At 47.5% G+C, this 6,168-nt stretch overlaps 1 pseudogene; it reads left to right on the top strand.

The window, feature by feature from the left end:
* Positions 1-567: 567 nt before the first annotated feature.
* On the top strand, positions 568-1,101 carry LOC101659085 (annotated as a pseudogene).
* The last annotated feature ends 5,067 nt before the right edge of the window (positions 1,102-6,168 follow it).

Below are 6,168 nucleotides of genomic sequence, written 5' to 3' on the forward strand. Positions count from 1 at the left end.
TCCTTAGAGGAAAGGGTGGCAAGATTTTGTCTCACATACTTTGGTCATGAGTTGGACGGAACTCAATGGCACCTACCAACGATAGCAACAGACTTGCAGTAAATATGTAAGTGAAAAAGTGGGAAGAGACAATTCAGAAAAGGGGAAATATAATCAACAAACAAATGGGACAATATTTAGTCTCACTAGTAATCCTATCAGTACAATTTGAAATATGGATGAGATATTGTCTTTTTTTTTTTAAAACATTTTATTAGGGGCTCATACAACTGTTATCGCAATCCATACACACATCAATTGTCTTTAAGCTACTAAATTCGCATAACATTTAAAAAATAAGAACACCTGGTGGGGCCAGGGTGAATATTTTATTTTTGCATATTGTTGGTAATGTTACAAAGTGGCACCACTACGCCTGTCCTCTTTGGTCCGGATTTCTGCTTTGGGAATCCCATGTGAAGAAATGGATACTGGAAGACAAGGATGGTAAGGAAGCAGCAAGGAAGGCAGCTCAGGGAGTTTGGTGGTCACAGGAGTGCTCCGATTCTCCCATCTGTGCAGGACTTAACTGTCACCATGTCGAGCACAAGGACAAGGACCAAGACCCCCAAGAAGCGCCCTCAGTGTGCAACCTTGTGTTTGGCATGTGTGACCAGTCACAGATTCAGGAGTTCAAAGAGGCTTTCAACATGATTGATCAGAATGGAGATGGCTTCATGGACCAGGAAGCTATGCATGGCATGCTCGCCACCCTGAGGAGAAAAATCCAACTGTGGGCTATCTGGGTGCCATGCTGAACGAGGCTCCAGGCCTCATCAATTTCACCATTTTCCTTACGATGTTTGGGGAGAAACGGAATGGGACAGACCCGGGAGATGTCATCAGAAATGCTTTTGCATGCTTCCATGAAGAAGAAATGAGCACCATTCAGGAAGATTACCCGAGACAGCCACTGACTCCGAGTTCCTGCATGAGGAAATGGATGGGCTGCACAGAGAAGCACCTGTTGATAAGCAAGGGAACTTCAACTACATTGAGTTCACGTGCCTCCTTAAACATGGAGGGGAAAACAAAGATGAAGGACCGAACTTCAGATTCTAGCCAAACCTTCCTCGGTGCATTTTGAGTGATTCTGAGACTCGCTCTTAGAGTTTATTGAATGCCCTTAGTTTGAGAGCTTTTGTCTTTTGGTTGTATTTATTATCAGCCATTTTGGGCACATGCATCTCTTTAATCAAACTGGAAATGGGGACTTTTTAAAGGTAGAACTGGGACAGAAGATGAATGCCCTATCAAAGTCCAGGGAAAATATTCTCAGATTTTTCCCCCAATTTACTGGATTTTTGTCTTAAAAAAAAAACTTAAAAAATAAAGAAATGGATACTGTATTCTCATAGTATTTAGCATCTGGATATTAAGCAAAATTTTGAAAAACAGTGTAATGGCTAACAGTAAAGCTATGATGACATCAATGATAGTAAATTGGCTCCATTCGAATGTAGTGCAATGGTGTGGATTTCCCAATGCCTCTGTAATAGAAATACCACACTATTTAAAGAGCAGACATGCATCTTCTTTAAAAAAAAAAAAAAAAAAATTCTTATTTATTTATTTATTTATTTATTTATTTGTTTATTTATTTATTTATTTAAGACACGTAGCTTCTAACAGTTCATCAGGCTGGATGTTGGAATTCGGGGTGACAGTCACAGGAGAAACCTCTCTCCACTGGCTCTTGGGAAAGTCCTCATCCTTTTCCTTTTTGCAGTCCCAGAGGTCTTCAGTTCCTTGACAATTGTCACATGGCATATAGCTAAGGTGACCAGATGTCAACATTGGGAAAGCGGGACACCATTGATAAAACTCATATCCTGGCAAAATAGCCACACGGCAGCCAAAAAGCGTATACCCTAGCTTGTCGTGCATTCTTTCCAAAATCGGGACTTTTAAAAAATGCCGCGGGATACAGGAAAAATTGTTAAAAAGCGGACTGTCCCACCAAAAACGGGACGTCTGGTCACCTTACATATATCTTCCTCTTTTGTGTTCACTTGTTTGTGTGTCTATACTGCTGCTTCTAACCCAGAAGTGATCATGGTTAGGACCCACCCTATCCTGCTATGACTGAATTACATAACAAAGGCTAAGATTCCAATACATGCCCTGAGAGGACACAACAGTAATCCTTATCTATGATGGTCGGTTTGCCTCCAGTTCTTGGGGCCAGAAAGTTCCAGTCTCCTGGCTTAAGTTTATCAGAGTAGAAGCGGAGGACTCCAGGAGGTAATGCTCCTGCATCAGACACAGGAGTCTTATGAGGCATAGTCCTAACCGAGGAGAAGCTTCAGTCCTGGCCCCACAACCCCTCAACCTGAGTGCCTGGAAGGACGGAGGTGCTGTGGTCTCTGGGGCTGGTTGGAGTTTCTGGGGTGCCTAAAAGTTGAGGAGTAGAGAACCCACATCCTGAAAGGCCTGTGCTCCACCTCTCCATTTGCTTTCTCAATGAACGGAGATACAGCTGCATTACCCTGTGTTGCTTGTGGCCTGGTCAGTAGAACTTGGCATTTAGTACTTGACCTCACAGCTTTCTATGGTTCTCTTTCCATCTCCACTTTGCATGGGCTTTGTCTTAAAGGCACCTGAAATCACAAGCTTTGTGGCTCAAGGTCATCTCCTACTTAGCAAGCTATTCAAATGTGTGGTGTTCAGCACATCACACAATCAAACTGCTGCCACCGGTTACTAGGCAATTTCTGTGACGACTGCTAAAGCCGGCTTGGAATGCATTCTCCTGTCCTTAGTGGTTAGCTGGAAATCAGCAGTCTTCTCAGGGGGATATTTTGCAGGAGTCAAATGACCTCTCCGTTTTTTCCATTTGTTGGGGAGGAGGGAGTTCAGCCCCTGCCTCCCAGAGAGCCTTTGTTAGTACAGTCTCATGATCTTCGCTGAGCTGCTTTGGCCAAAAGCATTGCAAAAATGACCCGAGGAAATAAGAGTGACCAGAAAACGGGGCCAAGGGAACCAGAGGCGGCTCAGAGGAATGAACGCTCCCAGCATACCACAGAAAATCAGGAATTCACGCTCCTTCCCATGACTCCCTAGATGGGGCTACTGTGTCCAAGTTCAACAATACTGGGGAGGTGCCTTGCGCCCAAGCTGTGCTTGGGATTGCATTATAGGGGTGGCGGCCTCGAGGCCAAGTTAGAAGCACCTGATGGGCCAGCATCGGCCCATTGCTGTCTAGAGCAGGAAGCACTGTGGAGAAGTCACAGGGCAATCGCGACTGTCACAGGACCACCAGGATGCCAACCTCTACATTTCTGCAGTATCTTTTGTCGACCACTAACTCAGTCTGCACTCCCCAGTCTCCAGCACCAGCCAGGCTCCTTTGGTCTCTCAGGAATTCAACAGCTGGACTTGCCTAGACACACAGTTCCCAACGAGCGTGCCTCTGAGCAGATGCTGCCGGCTTGGAGCCTGCCTCGAAATGCTGAAGAAGTCTGATGTCATCTGCTAAGGATGTCCCTGCGCCTGAAGCATGAATACTTAATGCATTGCTCTCCGGACTCCAACTCTGCTCAGGGCAAACCACGCCAGTTTCTACATCTAATGGCTTGCCACTGAGTCGAATCCAACGCAGGACAAATCCATGTGTGTCAGAGTAGAACTGCAGTCCACTGGGTTTTCCAGAAGTCAGTCACCAGGGCTTTCTTCTGAGGAAATTTTGGGTGGACTTGAACCTCCAGTCTCTGGGGTAGCAAGAGTGTGTCAGCGGTTTGCGCCACCCAAGGGCTCCATCCATAGGCCCCTTTAGAGCGACTCATCTTTGTCACTTTCACTGCCGTGTAGGGATTCCGCCCATCCACAATACTTGCTAAATGGACCCAGCTGTGTTCACAGTGTGAGTCCCCTGGCCCAGATGCGTGGTGGCAGCAGATTGGATCAGCCTGAGTATGTGGATCTCCGGTTTGACAGGAGCTGATCAGGTTTCTCTGATTCATTCTGAATTGGGACCTAGCAGAGTACCTCTAAACAGTGCCATCAAGTCAGTTCTGACTCACGGAGCCTCTAGGACTGGGCCGAACTCCCTGTGTGGGTTTCTGAGACTGTGGGAGTGGAAAGCCTCATGGAATGGTGGGTGGTTTCAAACTGCCAACCTTGTGGTTAGCAGCCCAACACATAAACACTGTGCCACGAGGGCTCCTGGTGCAGTCCCTAGATGGTACAAATTGTTAGCATCCTGGGCTACTAACTGAAAGCTTAGTTTGAGCCCAGAGGCACTTTAGAAGCCAGGGCTGGTGGTCTACCTCTGGAAACACAGTGGGCACAGTCCTCCTCTGAAGCACACGGGGCACCATGAGTCAGATTCAACTCCCTGGCAACTGGCAATCGAGCAAGGGAAAGGCGGTAGAGTGAAGTCCAAGGATCCGAGTTGGGAAGCGGTAGAAAGCAAAACAAGCCAGGTTGAAGAAGGAGAACAAACAGCGGTCAGAAAGAAGCAAAAGTTCCGTACGAACGTGAGACCGGAAGCGAAAAGGAGAGAGAAAAGGGGAGGGAGAGAATGAGAGAGAGAGAGAGAGAGAGAGAGAGAGAGAGAGAGAGAGAGAGAGATGGCACAATTCTGGGAGTCTTTTTGCTCCTAAAACTGAGCTTTGAAGATTTTTTAAAGCTTAGAGTCCCATGCAATCTCCTTAGGTGATTCCCTATTGTTATGACTCCAATTATATGGCAGGTTGGCTGGGCCATGGTGCTCAGTGGTTTGGCAATTGTATAATGATGTAGCCATCCTTTATGATATGGTCTGATGTGATTGCCCTTGATCTGATGTCAGGGGATTTCCGCTGGGAGCCAGTCTGTGCCAGAAAGAAAAGGAGAGAGAAGCAAGCAGAGAGGGAAGGTCCTCAGTACCACCAGGAAAGAAGAACGGAGAGCCAAGCATGTCCTTTGAGTCCAATGTCTCTGTGCTGAGAACCTCCTAGACCCAGGCGAAGGTTAATATGAAGACCTAAGGAGCCCTCCAGAGAACGCCAGGCCCACCGATGTTACAAGGAGACAAGGACCTTCCCTTTGAGCAAACAGTGATAGGAAGCCTTCTCCCTAGAGTTGGTGTCCTGGATTTGGACTTTTAAGCCATGAGAGAATAAATTTTTGCTGGTGAAAGCAAGCCATGGTGGGATTTGTGTGGTTATGGCAGCACTAGATCGCCAAGACACCTGTCTTCTGAAGTTTGCCAAGTCTGAAGGGGACTCTGTTCCCAGCCTTCACACAGGGACCTCAGCTGGCATCTCTTGCCATCCTCACAGAGAAGGCACAGCATTCTCCTTGGCTCTCCTCCTCATCTGCATTATCTGAGGGACCAGTGTAGGGTTCCCTTGCCACTGTGGTTCTGATCCCTCAATGCCTTGTTCAGGAGAGAAACAGTCTTTAGAGCTCCTGGAGCCTGAGAGAAGCCTAAGAGGCTGATTTTCAGGTAGCACCGGCAGTCCTACTTCCTCCTCAGGGAAGCCCCCTCTCTGGAAGAGGAGCAAGGCAGCAGGCTTATAGCATTGTCAGGTCAGCAAGGGTGTACCAGGTACCCCGAGCCTCACAAAGACCATGCAAAGAGCCCAGACCTTGGGAAAGGTCTAGGAGGGCTGGCCATCTAGAACCTGTGAAGACAGAGCAGGGGTCGGGGAGGCTGGCAGAGAGGAATGCTTGCAAAAGGGCCAAATGGCCTCCTGGAGATGCTGAAGGTGGAGAGCCTGGTTTCAGCCAAAACAAAAGTTAGCCAGCAGGGAGAAGTCATTTTTAGAAGTGCTTTAAAATGACCGTTTCCCTAAAGTTTTGACAGATGCTTTATTGCCATGGGGGCCCCCATCAAAAGGGCCCTTTATCCCAGGAGTATGAGCCCCCTTGGTGCTCTGGGAGTACAGGTCCTATGGACATCCTGGGGCAGGTCGTACTTGCTTCCCAGAAGCCCAGAGGAGAAATCAGTGTGCCCTCTCATCTTATCCTTGCTCTCTAGCGGACCTCTGACGACCCCCTGGGCATCTTCCAAGGTTGCAAGGCCACAACCATCCTAGTATTTTTCCTGAAAAGGTCTTAGCTGTGTCTTGGCCTTACTTCTTTAAACTAAAACAAAACAAAAAGCGACTGTCATGGAATGGATGCCAACTCATAGCTATCCCA

This window comes from Echinops telfairi, unplaced genomic scaffold (genome assembly GCF_000313985.2).
Source record: "Echinops telfairi isolate 266 unplaced genomic scaffold, ASM31398v2 ScPeMD7_7424;HRSCAF=8462, whole genome shotgun sequence".
Lineage (NCBI taxonomy): Eukaryota > Metazoa > Chordata > Mammalia > Afrosoricida > Tenrecidae > Echinops > Echinops telfairi.